Consider the following 22,700-nt stretch of genomic DNA (forward strand, 5'->3'; position numbering starts at 1 on the left):
AAATCAGCTGACGAATAGCACAGTCCTATGTATGTCCTATGTATGTCTGTCTACTCAGAAGTAAGTTTCATAAAAATAGGGCCTATTCCCAGGATTGTAAAGGACTGGCACTTGCTAGGCTTCACCATTAGATGGAGTTCCTGACTGTAGTTGAACCATATCTTGGGTCCATCACTGTGTACAACACCATACTGTCACCTCTTGACACTTGTCTTTTGGAACAGAAATGTATTCAAATTTTGCCTATATGACCCATGCTGACAGCCTTGCAAAAATCCATCTTTCATTGCCTGCGTATATTGCAAATCTGTGTTTCAGAGTTCCCCAATTATTGAGAAAGTGACACAAAGGTTAGCAAATTGTCTGGCAGTTCCTTAGACATGGAAAGAAGAATCATATTGGCAGAAAGTGGTCTTTTTAAGCATTCTGTGGTCCTTTTACAGCTGTGAAGCATGCTACAGATGATCAGGAAAAAAAAAAAAGACACATTGCACAATTTATAATCAGTTTCTGGTATCTATGTGTAGGAGTCCAGTGTGCAGTTCAACACCTAGCCCTCAGTTCTGAGGCATTTTCTGATATGAGCACTGACCACAGTCTGTACAGCAGAACCACTGTAATCAATAACGTAATAGTAGCTTAAGTGAACAAGCACTTTTCGAACATACCTCAAAGACCATTACTCAGTCACCTTGCCACCAAAAACCATTCTTGCAAAGCTGTGTAGCCCATAACTATTAGGTGGTTCAGGGTCCTGCCATTCTTACTGGACTGCCATTAAAATCAATGAACCCTTTTCTAGAGTAAGTAGTTCTTGGCCATGAATAATGGCAGTAGAAGTTGCTCCACACATTTAGACTGATGTCTGGTGTGCAAATCTAAAGCACTAGGTATATGTTATCCTTTCTTGAATGTCAGTGTTAAAACTCCAGCCAAAAGCCTCTCATGATGCTGTAGCAGACAGACAAACAGACATAAATAATGGTAAGCGCAAGGACTAGACAGTGAAATGGACAGGAAGAAGACTCAGATGTGGGGTTCCACAAAATTAATCCCAAAGTAACAAAGGCAAAATTCATTGCAACCAATGTTAACATCACAATTTTCTCTTCTATTAGCCCCTTGAGCACTTCTGTAGAACACATACATTTCCAAAGACTCCAGGTTTCATTTTTATTACATTTCCAGCCTCAGTATTTGAAGCAACTCAGAAAGATAGCTGGAAAACTGCAATGGCAAAAATGCCAAAGGAATAGAAATAAGGAGGCAGGCCACTATAAGCCAGAGCAAATTGTGTGTCCTCATGATGCCTAGGCCCACATTAAAAGATTTTTAGACATTTGGCTTGAGCTGTTCACATGGAAGGGTAACAACTTCAGGACAAGAATTTGCGGCATCATCACTGAATGTCAGCGGAAATAACTCCCACAAAATTGCTTTTCTCATTATTCTCACAGACATCAAGCCTTCTCGGTCAAATCTGTCAATAGCAGTTGATCTATTTAAATGAGCCAATTTAGCCATTTACCTTCAGAAGAATGGAGTGCTAAAAACCAGATCCCTCACACTGGGGAGGACAGCACTGAGACATACTGGGCATTGTCACCATACAGAGAAACAGAGTCATCCAGTGTTAACTTGTTCCAAAATCGTGTCCTTTGTATCCCAGAGTGCTTCCTATCACCCTGACAAGGTCTCTTTGCCACAGATTGTTTTTATTTAGATTTATCTAGTGACCGTGCAGTGCTCCCAATTTTTTCTCCACCTCTCTGGGATTCATTTGACAGCAAGGGCCTAATTGTTCTATTGAATCAGTCTAGCCATTTTCAGGCAAAACTGGTTTTCAACTTGGCAGACAAATGCATTTGTGTAGATTCCAAGTCCGTTCACATTCCAAGGGCAGAGCTGGCACTTTCTCTTAGCAACCGTGAGGCTGGCGCTGTGGGAAATCATGGCAAAGTCAAGGTAAACGTAGTTCACAAAGAAAGATTTACAGAGAGGGCACTTTCTGAACGACAGACTTGACTATCCTTGCGAATCATCAGGGCAGGAACAGATCTCCACAGCAGTGCCGAACTCTGAACCACAGAATTCCTTCAGTGGGAGTGAAAGCACTCCTCAATCTTCCTGTCAGAGTTGAGCTGTGAGAGCAGAAATCTTCTTCTAGAATAATTATAATCAATAGTCTTGTGCTAGGGATGTGGATTCAGCGTCACTGTTTACTTTGGGGATTGGAATCATATTGCACGTAGATGGCTGAAATTTTGTGTAATATCATTATCTGACAGTTTAGCCATCTGCCCTTAACCAGATACTCCCATTCTCTGAGCGTGGCATGTCACTGAAAACAAAGGAGCATAAAGTAAACCAGTCTCAAGCTATTTCCTTTAAAGAAATGTTTGGTGGTTGTTACTTTCCCCCTCATTTTGACTGCTTCCTCCTGGGATTTCTCTCCCCTGCTCCCCCCCCTTTTTCCCCTCAGCAGATGAGGTGTATTATCATTGCCTTCAATGTTTCCTCAAAAAAGCCACAGGGAACAATGTTGTCTGTTTATCTAGAGCAGGGCTGACAGATTTTGAGCTGCAAATTGCATTTGCCTCTGTGTTTATAATATTTTACATTGTAAATGAGTGGGAAACAGGAAACCAGTGCAACTCCATGTATACATACCAAGGCTGTATAGCTGAAGTTAATCAAACTAATCTCAACTTCAAGAGATTTTTCACAACTAGTGTTCAGAGTTGTAAGTACTATGTGGGAACTAAACATTATTGTTCTTTCTACGTCTCCTTCAGGAAGTTCAGGGCATCATCATCGTAATTATTAATAAAGACCATGTATGGTTCTCTGTCCAGAAAGGGCTCACAATCTAAAAAGATGCATAAGAAACACCCCCAGCCTCCACTAACCTCTCCTCATTCCAGGCTCGGTCCTCTCCCATTCTACCTTTGCCTGCCCCAAAACATCCCCTCTCTATCTCCAAACCACCCTCCCAGCCCTGTGCCATCTGGTGTGAAATTACCCAGTCGGCTAATTTAGTTGCGCCCAGAATAGGCGCAAACAGGTATTGAGAACAAAACAGCTAATATTATAATGCAGTTGTACAAATCAATGGTAAGGCCACACCTGGAGTATTGTGTCCAGTTCTGGTTGCCGCAGCTCAAAAAAGACATAGTGGAAATGGAAAAGGTGCAAAAGAGAGCGACTAAGATGATTACACACACAGGCTGGCAAAAGTGGATGACTTGACAGTATGGTGGGTTGTGGCAAGAACAGGGTGTTTCTGGGTGGGGGAATCAGGGTGGGGAGGAGATGGGAAGGATGGATCTGGCTGCAATGGTGCAAGCCAGATCTTATCCCCTTCTGTAAACCTCCTCACCCCTTTTCTCTCACACCATAATAGGTCTTGTATGAGGAGATCCATAAGTGGCCCCAGGACCTATGTGATGGTAAGTATACATTACTTTTACTTACCTCCTGTTTGCCCTTGGTCACCTCCCACCATCATAGGATGCAGTACTCACCTTTATGAAGCCTGAGAAGGTTCCAACTTTCCTCCTCAGGTTTATTTAATTAAATGCAATTTCCTACAGGGCCCAGTCCTATCCAACATTCCAGCACCGATGCATCCACAATGCAACCCAGAGATTAGGGAGCAAATGTTCCCTTGGCTTGAGGAGTCCTCCGTGATTGCTCACCGCCACCACAGAATGCAGCACATGCCCCGTTGGCACGGCTGCATTAGCGCTGGAAGGTTTGATCGGATTGGGTTCACAGAGTATTTAATACTGGAATGATTTGCTACAACTTTCCCTTCCTTTCCACCCCATAGAAAAGGCCTTGGAAAGGAATTGAGTGTCATGCCTGGGAGAATTTAAAGAGGTCTTGCCTATGCTGGTAAACGAGATACATGGCTTTGATAGAAGGGCCTAGCTGTTCCTATTTCTCCTGTTAAGATTCCAGTTGTTATTTCAAGTTCTTACCCATTTTCTACAAGCTGGTGGAATGACCTTGTAGAAATTAGACTGACCCTCACTTGATTCATATGTCATTGCATGATAATCATTACAGAGATATCTCTCTTAAAAGGCAGAAGTGAAAGAGACAATCCACTCCATCTTAGACGCAGAGAAAAAAGGGGAGCTCATGTCAAGAATAAATCTGTCTTTTTTAAAAATCTCCTTAATGAGTTTGGATCTTAAAAGAGTATATTATTGGTTTGGGTAGAAAATCATCAACCCATCCTTAGATGAGCAGAATTTTATGATATGCTGCTGATAAACTTATAAGAATCTTATAATGTTTTCTAGATTGCAGATCAGATTGGGTCTTATGTGATTCTTTTCTCTCCTTTCCTTCCAAAGCTACTAAAAATAGCCTTTGTCATTTGGAGATATAAACTCTTGTTTGCTAGGTTAGTCACACGCTTGTGTGTGTTTTGGTCAGTGCATGAATGGTTTTGGATACAATATTTTTAACCGTCCTCACCAAAAACAGACTTCTGTATTCAGAATTATCAACACAAGCCCAATACTATTGGATTCCCGGATTCAGAGTAGAAATATTAAAGCACCATTGATCACCAGTGAAATGAAGTGGACTACTCAAAGGACACACATGGTTTAGTTTGAAGGAAATGATTTTTGTGTGAATGTTATGTGAGACAGAGAGAGAGAGAAAGCAAAGGGAGGAGGCAGAGGGAAAAAAAGAGTGGTTGTGCTAGAGACCGATTGATCATTTCTCCCAAAGAAATATAATCAAAAATAGATATTTAATTATTCTTTATACTCTACCTATAGTTGGCATTATAGCACATTTTAAAGGAGCAGTTACATGTTGCCTGGACGTATACCACACACATGCGGATGATAGTCTGGTTGTTTCTTCACCTTTGTCCCTGAGAAAAAATGTTCCTCATTTTTGTACCCTTTCACCTATATTCAGAGGTGATAGTTTGAATTGTTCTCCAGACCAGCACTAGATACCACCTTGAAGAATTCCATTATATTTAACTGCAAGGGCTTGAGATTGGGTAGCTCTGAAATTCTTGGACACTGTGGCCACTGAGGATCTAACAGCTCTCCCTCTTTTCCTTTTCCCACTTTCTTGGATGTAAGAAGAGCCTCCTCAGGTGTAAGCAGGTGGGGCAGCTGCAGTGCTTTACCATAGACTATGACAGGGTGGTTCTGCCTCCTTGTCACCCCCTCACCGCACATCCCTGGATCATACCGTTTGGTGTGCATTAATACAAATTGTAAAGCTGCAACACACATGCCAATAATGACCTGCAATTGCTACTGTTCTATTTAGTTAGTATTAAGCAGCTTTTATTTACTTTTTTTTTTTTTGCTGTCCTCTGAAAACCTTCATTAAAAACAAGTCAGCTTGCACCATGGGGTTTGATTTGGCCTCTGCTAGGCAGTCACCTGACGCCATCGAGTCGCAGCTTTGCAATTCTGTGACCAAACACAGTTCCCTTCACTGCTACCACAATCTGTTTCTTCTGTACAAAAAAAAAAAAAGAAAAACACACATTAGATGAGGGATCTAGGGCAAAGCAAACTGATATTGGATTAATACTGCATACAAATCTTGCTTCCAGCACTACGGGGAGAAGCATATTCATGAATAAGCTGAACAGACTTTTGAAATCTGATTGCTAATGAAGAGGTGGCTTGATTTTGATAAAGACTTGAATGCACAAGCAAACCTCAGTTCTTCAATAGGCTGCGCGGAAGAGGTGAAGTGCTCAGCAGGAGATTCCAGCTGCTCCCGACCCTCTGTACACAGTGGGGAATATGTGTCCTCGTATATTTAATGAAGAATAGTCTTCTGAAGTCACTTTCTGTTTTGCAAACTGTCTTACCTTTTTCCAACAGAAGCCCTTACAGAGAGAGCCTATCCATGAGTGAGGCCTGCTGGGCAGGACAGGATACCTCTTCAGTCTCCCTACATTCACTATATCAATGGGGGGGGGGGAATTGCATTGGTACACTGATACTCTTGCACTGATAGGATGTACCACTTGCACAGCCCTCTTGCCAACAGAACAGCAGTATGGCAAGGGAAATGTCAAGCTGAAGAGGAAGCCTGTTTTCACTCACTTTTTTCTTACCTGCTCTAATGGTTTAACATGACACTTGCAAAACAAATGGGGAAGATGGCTGATGTAGTTTAGTAGCTAGCTACCACATTTGAGCACTGTGATCAGCGGTGGACCTCCCGAACCCTATGCCTGGGGCAAAGGTCTGCGATGGCACCCCCCCACGGGCTGTCGCTGCCTCCCGTGCATAAATCCATCCCCCCACTCACCTGAGACTCACAGAGCCTTGCACGACCCAGGGCTGCGTCAGGGAAGCCTCTCTGAGGTTCCCCGACACTATAAACTGTGCTTCTGGGACACCTGTCATAACGTATCATAACATAACATATCATAACATGTTAAAATCAGAACAGAGCAGAGTCCTGGGTGCACAAATATTTTAATTTATTGTGTTAGAGATAGCCATACTATATCAGAAAATCCATACAAAGTTAGAATTTAGGCCTAAGAAGAGATGCCTTTGGCAATGTAGGATGAATCTTCCTACCTTCCTATCCTCTGCCTCAACCACTACAAATGTAATTGACCTTGACCTGTCTTTTGTAGGTGAACATTGCCATATGCCTTTGTTTGCCCTGCACTTGCAAACAAACCTTCCTTTCTCCACTTACATTTCTCACCCAGGGAAGGAAATTTGGTCAGGATAAAAACAAAACAAAACACTGATGTGGCCAATTCCCAAAGACAAACACCATTAATGAACTGTGTTCCCTCCCCCCCCCCCTTTGAATGTCTTGTATCATAGTCTTCCTATGGTAGGAAAGCAGAGGTCTAGTATATCCCAGCAGCTGGCAGTCTGCCCATGATTCAGTATATTTGAGTTCCTAACTACTACTGCTTCTTCCAGTTTGATTAAACTTTGATTAAACAACATTTGTTCAAACAGGCTGAAGCTACTCTGGGTAGCTTTCACACTTTGCACATCCTGGAGGACATTCCAGAAAGCCCTCTAGGAGCGAAGGGTTTGTCTAATGAGAAAATTAATCAAAATTAAGCAAAGGTATGTATTGAATCTGGTTTATTAAAACTGGATTAACTCTCCATGTGGATGTTACTAATTGGCTTTAAGGGTTTGCGAGATTAGTTTAATTTAGCTAGGAAGAGAGTATACAGAAAGCAGTTGAGCCTCGGTATATGAAGTTCACAGGATGAGTGTGCTGGTCTAGTTTAATTACAGAAGAACAATTACCTTTGCTCAGTGACACATAAGGATGGTCAAGGAGAGGAGAAGGTGGTCAGTAACAAATTTACCCATTGCAAAATAGCCCTTTGACGTCTACCATAGGTAGCCAACCTGTGGTACAAGCAGAAATGGAGAATATGCAGGCAGTCTATGGTAGAGTCTGCCCTGCAGTCATACTTTGTCATAGGTTGAGATTGAATCCAGAAAAGACAGAGGTTCTTTTGGTCAGGAAATCCTCAATGCAGGTACTGAGTCATATGCCTGCTCTGAATGGGGTTGCACTCCCCCTGCAGGAGCAGGTGTGCAGTTTGGATGTGCTCTTGGATTCACAGCTTTCCCTGGAGAACCAGGTGATAGCAGTGGCCAGGGGTGCATTTGCTCAGCTCTGGCTGGTGCGCCAACTGCAGCTGTACTTGAGTCGATCGAACCTGACCACAGTGGTTCATGTCCTAATGACTTCAAGATTGGATTACTGTAATGCGCTCTACGGCCCTTGAAGAAGGTTTGGAAGCTGCAACTAGTGCAGAATGTGGTGACTGGGGTGGTTACTGGAGCTAGGCAGTTTGATTCTGTCAAACCGCTGCTTCGGCGACTGCATTGGCTGCCCATTCGCTTCCAGGCCCAATTCAAGGTGCTGGTTTTGACCTTTAAGCACTTCACAGTTTGGGGCCAGGTTATCTGAGGTTCCACCTTCTTCAATATATTTCGGCCCACCCCCAGGTCATCTGAGGGGGCTTTCCTGCAAGTGCTGCCTTTCTCCCAAGTTAGGGGGATGGCAGCATGGGAGCAAGCCTTCTCAGTAGTGGCGCCCCAGTTATGGAACTCCCTACTGGGGAAATTAAGATCTACGCCCTCTCTCATGGCATTTCAGCGAAGGCTTAAAACATTTTTGTTTCATTTTACATTTGGGATGTCTGCCTCCTGTGCCTCTATAGCAGTTCCTTGAGTATTTTTGCCCTCCTCCAATGAGTGTTTTCTCCCATTGTATTTCCAATTTATTTGCTATTGTTATATTGTATCTTCTATTTTTTATTCTATTGTATATTGGAATTTTTTTTTAAATCTATAAATTGTAAGCTGCCTTGGGCATCTGTTTTCAGCAGAGGAAAGGCGGGGTAGAAATCTTTTAAATAAATAAATAAATAAATAATGCCTGATCTCTCCTGTGTTATTTGACTTCCTTCTTTCCAATCTACAAGCAAAACCACAATACAAAGGGTCACTGGATTATTTGCTATTATACGCATCACACTTTTTTCATAGTTGGTGTGCCTTTCTCTTGCTGCTTGTGAGTAGCAAGATACTGGGTTCAATGGACTTTTGATGTGATCCAGCACCCCTTCCTCCACTTCTGGGTGGAGTCACTTCTGGGTTCTTCCTGGAGAAGGAGTAGCTGCTTGAGGCTTCACACTCCCATTCTTTCTCCTGTGGAAGCTCAAGGGGAGCCTCCACAGGAGAAGAAATGGGAGTGTGAAGCCTCCACAGTGAGCACTCCTTCTTCTGGAGAAAACCCAGAAGTGATGTCACAATGTCGCATGATATCACTGCCCCAGGTGCTTGGGCATTACATTACGCCTCTGCTGACACCTATCTCTTAGTAATCACCAGGTGAAAAGATATGGTTGCTACTAGCCTCCTGGTAAGTGCATTTGGGACTCCTTGTGTATCTCACATTTCCAGTGGATTCTGGCATAATGAGTGGACCTTAAGAATTGCCATCAATTTGCTGGCTTGCAGGCCAGGAGCATTCAGTTGGAGCCTGGCAATGTCCCTGGTTTATGCCAGACCTTTGGTCCAAGGCCAGGAATGCACAAAGTGACAAAGCTATGCCTCTTTCCTCATGACAGAGCAGATTGTGGAATTCATTTCAATATTTGCTATGCTTTCCAATATCTTCACAAACTGGGATGAATTCATTCCATTCTCCACCAACCATACTTTTCTGGAGTGAAACTGAGGGGTTCTACCCATCCCTACACAGATTAAACATGTTGATATAAACCAGGCAGAATAGAACAGAATATTCAAAGTGGTTGTCTGCGGACTGGTGAATTTTCTGGAAAAAAAATAATTTTAAAAATCGTACTGGAATGACACCAAGGAAAATTTTCAAACAGTCTTTGCTTGTTCTATATCCATATATTGTTTCATACGCTCTCTCCTTGTTGTTGTTTAGCTAATACTAATACTATACTATATGGATACGGTAATATTATGGCACATAAAGATCCCTGGCACATGGAAATGAATTGCCTGTCTGTCACATCAGATAGTCTGAGAAGCACTGGACTGGATTGTTGTCATGAGTATAAAACACAGTTTACCACCCCTACTATCTGATCCTCACAAGAACCTTGCGAGACAGGTTGGCCTAACAGAGAGTGGTCCAATGTAATCCAGTGGGCTTTATGGCCAAGTGGAGATTTGATGGGGGGTATCTCCCCACTCCTACTTTCTAGCCACTACACCACACTTCCTCTAAAATGGCTTCCATTTTCTTCTGCTTGTGTGGTATTATCAGATTATGCATAGGCATCTTATCACCATTGCACATGGATATTTCAGAGGGTTTTCTCAGTCCATTCATGTTGCATTCTGTGAATCCTCTCCACAGGTGTTATAAAGGGCAGCTTCACAACTATAGTGACCAATGCTAATGAGGAAGATTGGCATGGTTGGGGAGCAGGGCAGAGCCAGCCTGTGACCACTGCAGCTTAACCCAGAAGTCAGGCTATATAGAATATTCACCCCAAGCTTTGTAGGTCTCTGTGGGGTAATGCCACAGATTTTAGACAAAAATAAGATAGTGGCCTTTATATAATGGTTACTATAGGACTTAATAGGTCAGGTTAATTTCTCTGTGTGGACTAAAAATATATCTCTGGAGATTAAATAATGTCACAGCAGGACCAGTCTAAAAGGTGGCCCATATCTTATTATCCCTTATACTTCATGATATTGTCCCTTGACTGGGACAATCTGCCATAAGAACCTTCACAGTGTAGCCAGATATACCACATACTCAGTCAAATAGCTCCAGCTCGCCATTCTTGAATGACGTGTTTAAGTGTGTAGCGGCAGCCCAGCTTCAGGGCTTCCTGGAGGAAACTATCATCTGGACTCATTTTGATCCAATTCCAGCCTCATTTTGGAACTGAAACAGCTATAGCTGCTCTGGTGGATGACCTGTACTGGGAACTGGACAGGGGGAATTGACTCCCTGTTGGTTCTGCTGGACCTTTTTGTAGCATTCAGTGCCATTTACCTAGATATTTATTTTTCACATTTTTATACCATCCTTCTTCCAAGTTGCTCAGGGTGGTGTACACGGTTCCTTCACTTCTTTTGTCCTCACAACAGCATTGTGAGGCTGAGAGAGAGTGACTGGCCCAAAGTCACCCCAGAAGCTTTGTGGTTGAGCAGGAATTTGAACCTGGACCTTCCAGGTCTAACACCACTATATCATCCTGGCTCCTAGTAGCCAAGGTAGCCTTCTAGACTTTGTATCTGGGCTGCAACTTTAGACAGGGGAAAGTCTCACACAACAGAGCTGTCAGAATGAGGAACAGAGAGGGGAAAGGAACTCCTTAGAAGAAGGGTCTCTTGTTGTCCTGTGTGCTCCCCGAGGCATCTGGTGGGCCATTGTGAGGTACAAGAAGCTGAACTAGATGGGCTTTTGGCCTGATTCAGTTGGGCTCTTCTTATGATCTTAGGGGGCAGAGCCATGGGGGGGGGGATGTGGAGAGAGAAGGGATATAGGGACATTAGAAGGCTTTCCTAGAGGAACCTGGGAGAAGAAAGAGGTGGTTTTGAGGTTCAGGAAAGGTGGAAAGAAGGGAAGAAAATGGGGAGGTTAGAGGAACAGGAAGGGACAGGCTGTAGGGTTCAGATCACAATAAAAGGACTTGGTTGGAATCCACTTTCTATAGCCTGAACCAGGCAAGGATTGAACCTAGAAGCAGGCCATGAATACATGTCACCCACTTGCACTGTGGGAGTCGGTCTCTCCCACCAAACAAGGACACTTAACTGATGTCCCAAGCCCCCAAAGAGGATGACAGCTGGGTTTCCTTATTCTGAAGGAAGTGAGAGATCCATTAGGAGAGTCTACTTAAGAGGCCTGAGGCTGATCTTGGATCTCCATGAAAACTGTTCGAAATCAGATAATGACTTTGCACGCCCACAACCACACAACACTCATAGCACAGAGAAGAAAGGGAACAAATATTATACAAGCAATCAATGTTACTCACAAGAGACACACAGCCCAGTCTTGTAGAGCTTACAGTGATGGATCTGCCATTGTAAGTGGAGGAATCAGAATTAAGGCTATGGCAGGATAAAGGATTAACTTTTTTCTGACTGGCATAAGCCTGATTTGGATCACACACTCACAGCCAACACATGCAGCTGGTATTTTCTACAACCTAAATGTGGAGCTACGCTGATGCATTTTGCATCACATGTAGTGTGACCACTAGAACTGACAATGTTCAGATTTAGGTTGAGATTTTCTGTAAACAATCCAGCAAGATCAAATATTAATTGCTTTGTGTTCCAGCCAAGTTTTCTAATTGTACAAGGCAACTTCTCAAGCACTTTAAAAAAAAATATATATAAATCCCACTGACTTCAAAGGTAGTTTTAAAGAAGCATCTGGCAACCTGCATTGTATAGAGAAGATGTTTAACGCAGTATTGTAAACAGCTCACTCAAAGCTGAGAATATGCCAAAATTGTCTACATATGCAGTAGGAAAAATTGAAAGGCTTTAATAATTACGGCTATTAAGCGACCACTTAAAGCAAATTAATTATGTCTAAGTAGGGCTGATGATAAGTTTTAGATAGGGTGTTATTCTAGCATCACTGCCTTTGACTCCTGTCAAAAGAGGATAGAGGCAGAACACAAAGATGGTTGTAAATCAAGCAGTGTGCCGCCTACATGTACTTGGCTTGTACGTCATAATGAAGTTGCATTATTTTGAACATGCAGAAGAATGTTTATTTTTATTATTTTGATTGATGTAATGATGGACTGCCTGATAAATAAGAACCTAATAATACTGCTTACAGCCCAATCCTTTGCATTTCTTGTATTAAAAATACTATTTTTTTTAAAATGGAAAAATCTGCTGCTCAACCAAATAGGATACATTTCTTGTTAAGCAGATTTTTTAAAAAATCAACTGATTTACAGCCCAATCCTGAGCTGCCTGGTACCCAGAGGAGCAGTAATGTTGAAATGGGGAAGGGGATTAACATCCCCTGTTAAAGGAGAAGGCCCCACAATGGGGCTACTTATATCTGCACTGGGTATTTAGTTGGCACAAAGTAAAGCAGCCCTGTGTAGGGCCAGGAGGCCCAACATGAATTTCTGAATCCAGCAAAGCAGAGCTCTGCCGGTCCCACCCCCTTTCCATACCCGTTCCACTTCCTCCCACTACCCTGCCTTCCCCCAGCTCTCCCCCAGCTCTCCCCCCTCTCCCCCCCACCCTGGAATGCCTCCTCCCACTGCCCCCACTCACCTCTCTGCCGCCCAAAGCAAGGGATGAGCTCCGGGTGGCATTCGATGGGCCTCTGGTCAGCGCTGCCTGAGAGCAAGCTGGCAGTGAGCCAGTGCCCACGCGAAGCAGGTAGTGAGTGTTGCAGGCATGCTTTACGGCACATTTGGAACACTCGGTGCCAGCAAAGGGCCGGCACTAGCCCGATAGAATCAAGCCCTTAACCAATTAATTGATTAAATGTTGCAGACCTAGTGTTACAGGCATGGTTTCATTTTGGGTACAGAAAAGTTTTCAATACACCTAAAGCAGGGGTGCTCAATAAGTCGATCCCGATCTATCAGTCGATTGCCAGGCAAAATGAGTCGATCGCAGGCTTCTCTCCCGTCCACGCATTCCTGGGAGTGAGCCCCGCCCTGGGAGTGAAGCATCCCTGGCAGTGAGCCCTGCCCTGGGAGTGAGCTCCTGTCCATGCTTCCCTGGGAGTGAGCCCCATTGACTCTACTGGGGTGACTCATGAGTAGACCTGGAGAGGAGCCGCTGGCAGGCTTCTCTCCTGTCCACGCATCCCTTTCATCTGTTGGTTCTGTGTGCAAGGGGTTTTGCACTGGTCTTGCTGTGATGTCTATATAGAGATCTTCCCTCCCCCACACCTTTCCCTTGTTTTTGCACTGGTCTGTATAGAGATCTGCTCCCCCCCCACTTATATTGGAATCGAGGAAGATCTGGTGAGGAGGTAGATGTGGTGTCAGCAGTGGCCCCTTTAAGGGTAAGGCCTGGGCATCCAGCAGAGTGTGCTGCACAGCTGCAGCCACTTGAAAGCAATAGGGCCCTCAGGGATATAAGAGCACCTGGAGTGAGCCCCATTGATTCTCCTGGGGCTGACTTACCTTTCCCCTGTTTTTGCACTGGTATGTATGGAGATCTGCCCCCCCCCCCAACTTCCATCTGTTGGTTCTGTGTGCAACGGGTTTTGCACTGGTCTTGCTGTGATGTCTATACAGAGATCTTCCCTCCCCCACACCTTTCCCCTGCTTTTGCACTGGTCTGTATAGAGATCTGCTCTCCCCCCCCCCACTTGTATTGGAATCGAGGAAGATCTGGTGAGGAGGTAGATGTGGTGTCAGCAGTGGCCCCTTTAAGGGTAAGGCCTGGGCATCCAGCAGAGTGTGCTGCACAGCTGCAGCCACTTGAAGGCAATAGGGCCCTCAGGGATATAAGAGCACCTGAGGCAGGAAGGGCTCCACTTATTTATGTGAGTCAGCCTTTTCCTACATGAAGATCTTTAAGTCCAAGTACCTTTCCACCATGACTGATGAACATTTGGAAGTGTGCTTGAGGTTGGCTTTCAGCAGCTACTGTTCGGGCTATGCATCCTTGGCTGATTCACTTCAGTGCAAGTCATCAAAGTAAATTCAAGTAATTACAAAAAATGTTTATAGTTAATTATGTTGTGTTGTACAATATTGGCTCATGCGGTTATGCAAGGTACACCAACATACATTGTACACATAAATGTTATATGTTATGATGGCGCGAACATTGTAAAAAAACTCTGGTAGATCTCCGGGCCTTGCTGGGTTTCAAAGTAGCTCTCGAGCCAAAAAAGTGTGAGCACCCCTGACCTTAAAGATGAAAGGTTGGTGTAGTCATTCTGGTATTGACTTAGACCTGAAAGGTTCAGGTTAAAATCCCTGCAGAGCCAGGAAGACTTCTGAGTGACCTTGGGCCAGTCACTATCTCTCAGCCTAACCCAGGGCCTATGAGATAACACACTATCCCTAACCCAGGGATAAAGGGGGTGATTTGCACCCGGGCCCAAAGTCAGAAAGGGGCCCAGGAGTCATAGAAGGGGCCCAGAAATTTCCTGGGATCTTACATTTTCCTATCTCACCTGAACTCACTGCCTGCGCATGATGCTGGGGGTTCAACTGCGTGCATGCTGTGGCAACTGCTGCTGCAAGCCGTACACACTGGGTCCAGGAATGCATCCGTGAACCACCTGAAGAAGTGTCACATCTGGGAGGAAACTGGCCTGCTACAGTAGCTCTTTGGCTTGTGGATCCAATAACCATGAAGGAGTGTATAGGAGCTCAGAGACCCAGCTGCGGGACTACAGCTGCTGCAGAAGTAGATTTTGGTCCACACTGGACACTACTCATTCTAGTGTGAACCTGACTATGATGATACTAATTTTCTGCAATGAATGTTCTATATTTCAAAGATTTTAGAGAGACTTAGGAGTGTGTTTGGTTTTCCATATTACTTTATCTAGATGCCAATGCTGCATGGTCAGGCAGACCTGGGCTCTGCATCAAGAAGCCTGGTACACCTGGGCTCCAAAGACTATTCTGGCTGTCAGCATCTTCCCCCTATCCTATTTTGTGCCCTGTTCTGCCTGCCTCCATTGTCCTCTTCCACCTTTGGGAAGAGACCTAAAAAAAACTTTGTACCCCCTGATAAAATTCCTCTCAGAAGCCCTGGCCTAACCTATCTCACAGGGTTGTTGTGAGGAACCACAAACACTAACCTGAGCTTCTTGGAGAGAAGGCAGTATAAAAATGTGACAAATAACTTAATAAAAAAACTATATTATATTGTATCCAATAATAACTGGACAAAGCTAATGACATTTTTGAATAACAGTTGCAGATTTCATCAGTTGCCAAATATTTTTGTTTTAGAATCCAGCCTCCCACTCCATTCACAGTAGCTCCTTCCACAAATGGGAGGTGAGTTGTATGAACTGAAGAGGCTCCTTGTGATCTCATTTCTTCTTCTGTTCGTGGAAAGAACTTCTGCAAGCTGAACGATAAACTGGCACCTAAGCTTATTTTTTTATCAGCCATAACAATTATTGAATTCTGTTTGTATCAGAACATGAAATGTGTGTGGAAATGGAAAAAAAAAATGTGGAATTGAATATCTGGAGAAGCATAATAGACTTCTAAAAACTATCTAGCTGGAGCCACCACGCATATGCGTTTTTTAATCCAAGCAACCTCTCACAGACACCACCAGTCTGTGATGGGATGCAGTTTAGAAACAACAATAGCTGTGTATTTAATTGAATTTGCAAAAGTGGCAGGCTCTTAGGTCACATCAGAATACAAGGGGACAGCCAATTCAGATGATAAATCAATAAAGCCAGACATGATCCATCTATGTTGCTCAGAGCTGACTTGTCTGCAAAAGAGAAATGAACCAAATAATGATATAGTGTATGCAGATCTATACACGCGTGACTAGTCTATACTTCAGATCTATACTTCAGTGACTAGTCTGGGAATCAACTAAATTCTAAGGCTGCATGAGATGTGGAACAGCCTTTGGGTCCTACCTTGTCCAAATTAAACTTGGAGGATTTCCTGCTACAGACAGAGGGTTGGACTAGATGACCTTTTAGGTAACTTATTTATTATTTATAGATGTAAACTGGTGGATGATTCAAGATGGCCACCTGGTAGGATCCCTGCTACTGTGCTCCTGCTTTATGCCCTGATATTTCTCTTTAGTTGGATCCTTTGATTCTTTTTCCTCCTCTGGATGCTTCCTGAGTCCTGGTAGAGCAAAGCAACACTACCAGTTGTTTCCAGTTTGCACCCTTGTCTTTGGATTACAGTGGATTTTAAAAAGCTGCTTCGATGGGGAAGAGGAGAAGGCATAAACACTCCCCTGGACAGGGCAACTCTCCTACCAAGTCAGCCAAGCAGCTACGTCTGGAGGATCTCCCAGCATGGTCGGACACAGTAGGTGAGCTCATGAATCTCGCTTCTCCCAACAGATATGAAGCTCTTCATGTTTCCAGATCAGAGGCAGAGAGGAATTATCAGTCTCCCCTCAGTCATACTGGCACAGCGTCAGCCTGCCCTCCCTCACCCACCCTTTCAGCTCCCTCTCCACAGGATAAGCAGTCATTATCTCAGCAGAACGATCCCAGTAACTGCTTCTTGACCTTGTTGGGCGATTACAATATTATCATTGGAAACACGCTCCTTTTTGTATGTAAACAGCTTAATACTATTCTTGCCCAGCTGGACTCACTTCACAAGGCCATTCAACCGCCTTTACCTTCCCTCTCTGCTCAAGCTTTGGGTCTGAACTTTAACAAGCCAGGGGAAGCTGAACTGCTGGGGCTGCGTGAGAATCTGGATTGTGGAGAAGCTGCCTATTGTTTGTTGAAAAATCAGATACTGCTGGAATTCCATGACTCTCCCATTCATAAGGGGCGCTGGGCCAATAAACTGAGGGCAAAAGACTCTCTATGCAGATTATTATACCTTGATCCATCTCAGGCTGACTGTGTTGATCTGCAGGAAATCATAAAACTCCCTTGGATTCCCCAGTCTCCAAATTGGACCCGGCTTCTTTTGAAGTTTGGCACCTCTCGGATCCCAGGCCAGCTGCATGGGAAGAGTTTGTTTCTTCGGTCCTTTGGCATTTTCTTGCGGAGGGTGTTTACCGACTTGATTATTAAACCTCTGCTCCCAAGGTACAAAATGCAGCCTCCCCCTCCTCTCCTTCCATCCAACCTTGCGCAGGCTGGCTCTGTGCCCAGTTGCTGGAGGAGAGATAATCGTACCCAGAGCGTGGGAGTTGCCAATTGCTTTTCTCCTGATTCAAGCCCCTTGGTGCTGCCTTGTGCTAATGAGTTAAGGGCTGCCACTGACTCTCTGGGAAATGCTTTGCTTCACTTGAAGTCTTCACTGCACAAGCCACAGGCTTTTGCTTTCTCCCAGCCAGTTAATTCAACAATTGGCTGTTCAACTGGTGCAGCTTCTAATAGCAAATGGCAGGTCCAGCCTTCTGGCGCTGGCACCGAACCTCAAGCACCAGACCAGGCACATTCTTCGTTGATATCTGAGATGATGGGAGCTCAGTCACCCTCTGTCTGCATACGCCCCCTAACTGGAGCAGATGAGTCTATGGATAGCTCTCCTTCTGAAGCCTTTAAGCCTGTGCTGATGAATGAATCGACCAGTGAGGTGGACTATCTCAATGGAGTGGGTTTGCAGTGCCATTCAACTAACTCGGAGGAGGTCCTGCATCATGTTGTGGCTATCCAACAATTGCCTAGAGACTCAGCCCAGGTCTTGTCATCTTCCCCAAGCTCATCACAGCCTAACATGAACTCCTTATCTAAAGCCCTGGATGGGGTACCATCAGGGGCAACATCTGCTGCTCCCTGCGATGAGGAATTGGAATCAGTTCTTGTGTCCTGTAAAGCTTTGCCAAAGATTCCTGGCTCCCACCTACCCTCCAGGTTCCTTGGGGACATAGAAGTGAATGACCAAAATTCAGGTTCAGCTAACTCAATTACTACTGCCCTCCCAATGCATTTACCTACTGACGACCATTCACTCATTGCAAGGGCGCTCCCAGCCCCCAAAGGCCCCTTGTCAACGGAACAAGGCCCTAGGGCAGATCCTCCTGCATTGGTGGCTAAAGATTTGATAATGGAATTACAGCTGGAGGGGGATGACATTGTGGAGGGTGCCATCAGCGCCTTTAAGGAACTCACAAGACCAGAACAAATAAATATTATCAGATCCCTGGACAGGGTTAAAGCAGAACTTCTCAATTATAATACGGAAACTTCGACCTATGAAATCCATTCTCTGACCCTTCCAGTGCCAGCATCTGCTCATCAATCTGCTTTAGAAGTAGCCACTGAGGCAATTCCGTCCCTTATTCCAGGGATTTTACACCATCTCCAGTGACCAACTTAGCCCTGAGTAGCTGCATGTCTCATCATCCTTCTGGTGCTGAGTGTCCATCAGGAAGCAAAGATTGACTAATTAATGCTTCTCCAGCCCCTGCTACTTCTTCCCAACTAAAAATTCTTTCCTGGAACATTGCAGGGTGGAAGAATAAGAAAAATGACAGTGGCTTCTTAAGCTATCTTAGAACCTTTGACATTATTCTGTTGCAGGAGACATGGGCTTTGGACCATCTGTATATCCCTGGCTACAAGGCTTTTGTAGTACCTGCAACTAAATCCACCTCTAATGGTCGTCCTTTGGTGGGTTTAGCCAGCTTTGTACTGAAGCAGTTTAAGTCATGCCCTCTAGACATCATTCCAGGCTGTTGCAAGATACAAGCACTGAGGGTGTCTTTTGCAGACATTGACTTAATCTGCGTCAACACTTATATCCCTCCTTTGCTTAATAGTTTACAAAGGACCCAGCTCTGGAATGATCTATCATCATGTATGAATGACCTTAAGAGGGCCCACCCCCATGCTGAAATTCTTTTGCTGGGCGATTTAAATGCCAGGGTGGGAAATTCAGCAGATATCTTTCGCAGAGCCTGGGATGTGGTTGATGACAGCTCCCTCCCCCCCATTTGCACACTAAGCAGGCGGTCCAAAGATGCATACTATAATGCTAATGGTATGGCCCTTGCTAAGTTTTCCATCAGCTCTAACATGATCTGGCTCAATGGTCTAAGAGAGTTCCCCAACGCTGATGAATTTACTTTTGTATCCTCTCGTGGTGCCAGCGTTGTGGATTACATTTTAGTTTCCACTAAAATGAAACATCATGTGAAAGATTTTGCCATTGGGGACCTAACCCTTAGTGACCATCTACCTTTAATCTTGGCCCTTGACCTCCGTTCTGGGAGTGTTCCATCACAAGCTGAGATGGATACAAATCCAGAGTGTAGGTATAAAATTGTGGCTAACAGCGCCCTTTCCCCAAATTTCCATCTTCTAAGTACGGAACCAGCAAGCAGAGATTTTTTATCGGCCATTCTACAGGATCCGGATCCCCTTGTTCAAATCAAATCCTTTGAAGGTTTTATTGGTCACGTTTTTAAGGTTTTGAGTACGAAGCCTAAGTTGGTTAAATCCTGTGGTGCATTTGACAAAAAGGATTGGTTTGACAGTGAATGTAGGAATCTTAAGGTGTGTATTAGGGCTTCTTATTTAGATTTTAGAAAGTACAATGACTCGGAGTGTTTGGTTAAATACTCTATCCTTAAAAAACAACTAAGTGTTTTATTGACAGAGAAAAAGAAAAGGTTTGTTTTAACTCAATGGAACAAGCTGCATCAAGCAATTCAACAAAAAAATAATAAACAATTTTGGGCGGTTGTAGCAGGTTCGTGTAGATCAGAAACATATGACCCTGCTATTATTCCATCATCTACATGGGTTCAACACTTCACAGACATTTTTTACGATAAGAGCAAATCCCCAGACGCCTACCCTGACTTCACCTCTGTGGATCTGCCTATCTGGCCTCCTGTGACCCCTGAGGAATTTAAAGAACTAATTATGCAATTGAAGCCAGGGAAGGCTGCAGGTCCAGATGAAATACCACCTGAGCTTTTAAAAGGCGATCCGGAATGGTGGGCCCAGTTACTTGCCCACGTCTTTACAGTGATTGACAGTTCTGGCCTATTGCCTAATGTCTGGCTTACAGCGACAGTTATTCCTATCCATAAAAAGGGTGACCCTACCACACCAGGAAATTTTCGGCCCGTTAGTTTGCTTTCTGTAATAGGTAAGAATTATGCTAAATATCTATGCAATAAACTTACTCTCTGGGTTACTTCGCAAGGCATCTTAGGCCCCGAGCAATCTGGCTTCTGTCGGGGCAAATCAACTTTGGACAATTGCTTGATCCTATCTCATTTGGCCCATAAGCAGGTTAGGATATGCAAGGCTCGCCTTTATGTAGCCTTCCTTGATCTGAAAGGTGCCTTCGAGTCTGTGGATAGGGAGCTTCTTTGGTCCAAGTCGGAAAACATGGGGATTGATAAAAGATTGTTGCTGCTGATTAGGTCCCTCCATCTAAATACTTCATGCAGGGTTAGACGCTCCTGGAGTGGGAATCTAACTCATTCCATCGCTACCAACAAAGGGGTCAAACAGGGCTGTGTCTTGGCCCCCATGCTTTTCAATCTGTTTCTAAATGACCTTGCCCCATCCCTGAAGGAAGTAGATAGCCATTGCCTGAAGCTTGGCGCAAGCCAAGTGCCTCTACTTCTGTATGCGGATGATGCAGTACTGATATCCCGTACTAGGATTGGCCTAAAACGTCTGCTGAATCGCACTGAAGAGTATCTTCTGTCCAAACATTGCACATCAACTATGCTAAATCTAAGATAATGATATTTGCCAATAGATGGAAGGCTTTTAAGTGGTCTTGTAATGGCAATAAAATGGAGCAGGTTAAGCATTTCAAGTACCTGGGAATCAACTTCCATTACAGGCTCACTTGGGCTTTTCATCGTAAGGCAGTGCAGAACGCATCCAAACTGGCGTCCTCAGCTATTTCCCGTTTCTTTTTTACCTGCGGCAATGGTTATGTTCCAGCTGCTCTGGAGGCATTTAAGGGAAAGATTCTTTCCCTGGTCCTTTATGGCTCTCCCGTCTGGTATAAGGCTATTACCCAACCATTAGAACGCATTCAAGCCTCCTTTCTGCGGAAGATTTTGGGTTTACCCAGGTGCGTTCCCTACTCGGTTCTGTGTCTTGAGGTGGGGTTAATTCGGCTAAAGACGACTGCTTGGCTTAGATTACTGAAATTTTGGTTTAGGACTTTATTTAACCCTACCTCCTCTGGTCTAATGCTCCAATTATTGTTGGATTCAGTCCTGCCATTAGAGATCACTGATCTTCTAACCAAGCTCAAGTCAATAGGGCTGGACACTGCAGAGCTAGGCATGATTGGTTGTGATGCTGCTTACAGAATCGTCAAAGAAAGAATTCTTGACATCGAACAACAAGAGCTGTTTAGTGCCGCCAGAACCACATGCTCTCCACTCTATCTCCATGTTCCAATCAGTTTCGGGAAACTGGCCTCCTTCTTTTATCACCTGGAGTGCCCACAGGCTCGGAGAGCATTCACACTTGCAAGATGTAATGCTCTTCCATCAGCCGTGTTATCGGGCAGGTTCAGTGGTATTCCCTACTCGGAGAGGAAATGCAAGTGTGGTAGGGATTGTATTGAGACCATAACACATACCCTTTTCTACTGCCCACTTCATGACGTCTCACGCAAGAAATATCTAGGCCCTTTGCTAACTAGGATGCAGGGCTGGGAGGACTCAATCATGCTTCAGTCTCTCCTTTCCACATCTGACTCTGAGACCCTTGATAGGGTCGCTGCCTTTTTATCTGGGGTAATTGCCAGGCAGAGCTCTGGAACTCTGGGCAGTATGTGAGGAAAAGACTGATGTCCATGTTGTGGTGTCTTTGTATATTTTTGTTTTGTTTTGTTCTTTCTCTGTATTTTATGCCAATAAAGGTCTACTGAAACTGAAACTGAAACTATTTATTTATACAGGTATTTATATACCGCCTTTCTTTGGTTGTCAGATTTCTCCTCAGACTTTAATCCAAGGCAGTTTACATAGGCAGGCTGTTCTAAACCCCCGTAGGGAAGAGTTATCCTCGTTCCAGCAGGATTCCTTTCCGGTCTGGCCTCTCTCTGGCCCTTCCCCTCCCACGCTCCACTTGACGGCAACTCCTCTCTGCCACCTCATCAGTATATCAGCATGTCGTCAGGTATATATATCAGGTGTATATCAGGTATATCAGCGTGCCACCTCATCAGTATATCAGTGTGTTGTCAGTTCTCGGGTACTTCTGGTTGTTTTGAACTGGCAGCCTCAGATCTTCAGGCATACAAGGTGGCAGCTCTACCAACTGAGCCAGACCTCCTGCCCAACTCTATGTTTCTATGATTCTATGACTTGCCTCAGAGTGAGAAGTTAAGCAAATCAAAATCCCTCTCGCAATCCTCCCCACTGGGTGAATAACATTAGATGGCACAAAATCAGGTTTAATTTAGCCTGCAAAATCCCACATCCAAAGCCTCTAATCGTGCCCCCAGCAGAATCAAAATACACATAATGAACCGAACGAAACTCAGGAGAGATGGCATCATTAACCAATGTTGC

Source organism: Tiliqua scincoides, chromosome 1 (genome assembly GCF_035046505.1).
Source record: "Tiliqua scincoides isolate rTilSci1 chromosome 1, rTilSci1.hap2, whole genome shotgun sequence".
NCBI classification, from domain to species: domain Eukaryota; kingdom Metazoa; phylum Chordata; class Lepidosauria; order Squamata; family Scincidae; genus Tiliqua; species Tiliqua scincoides.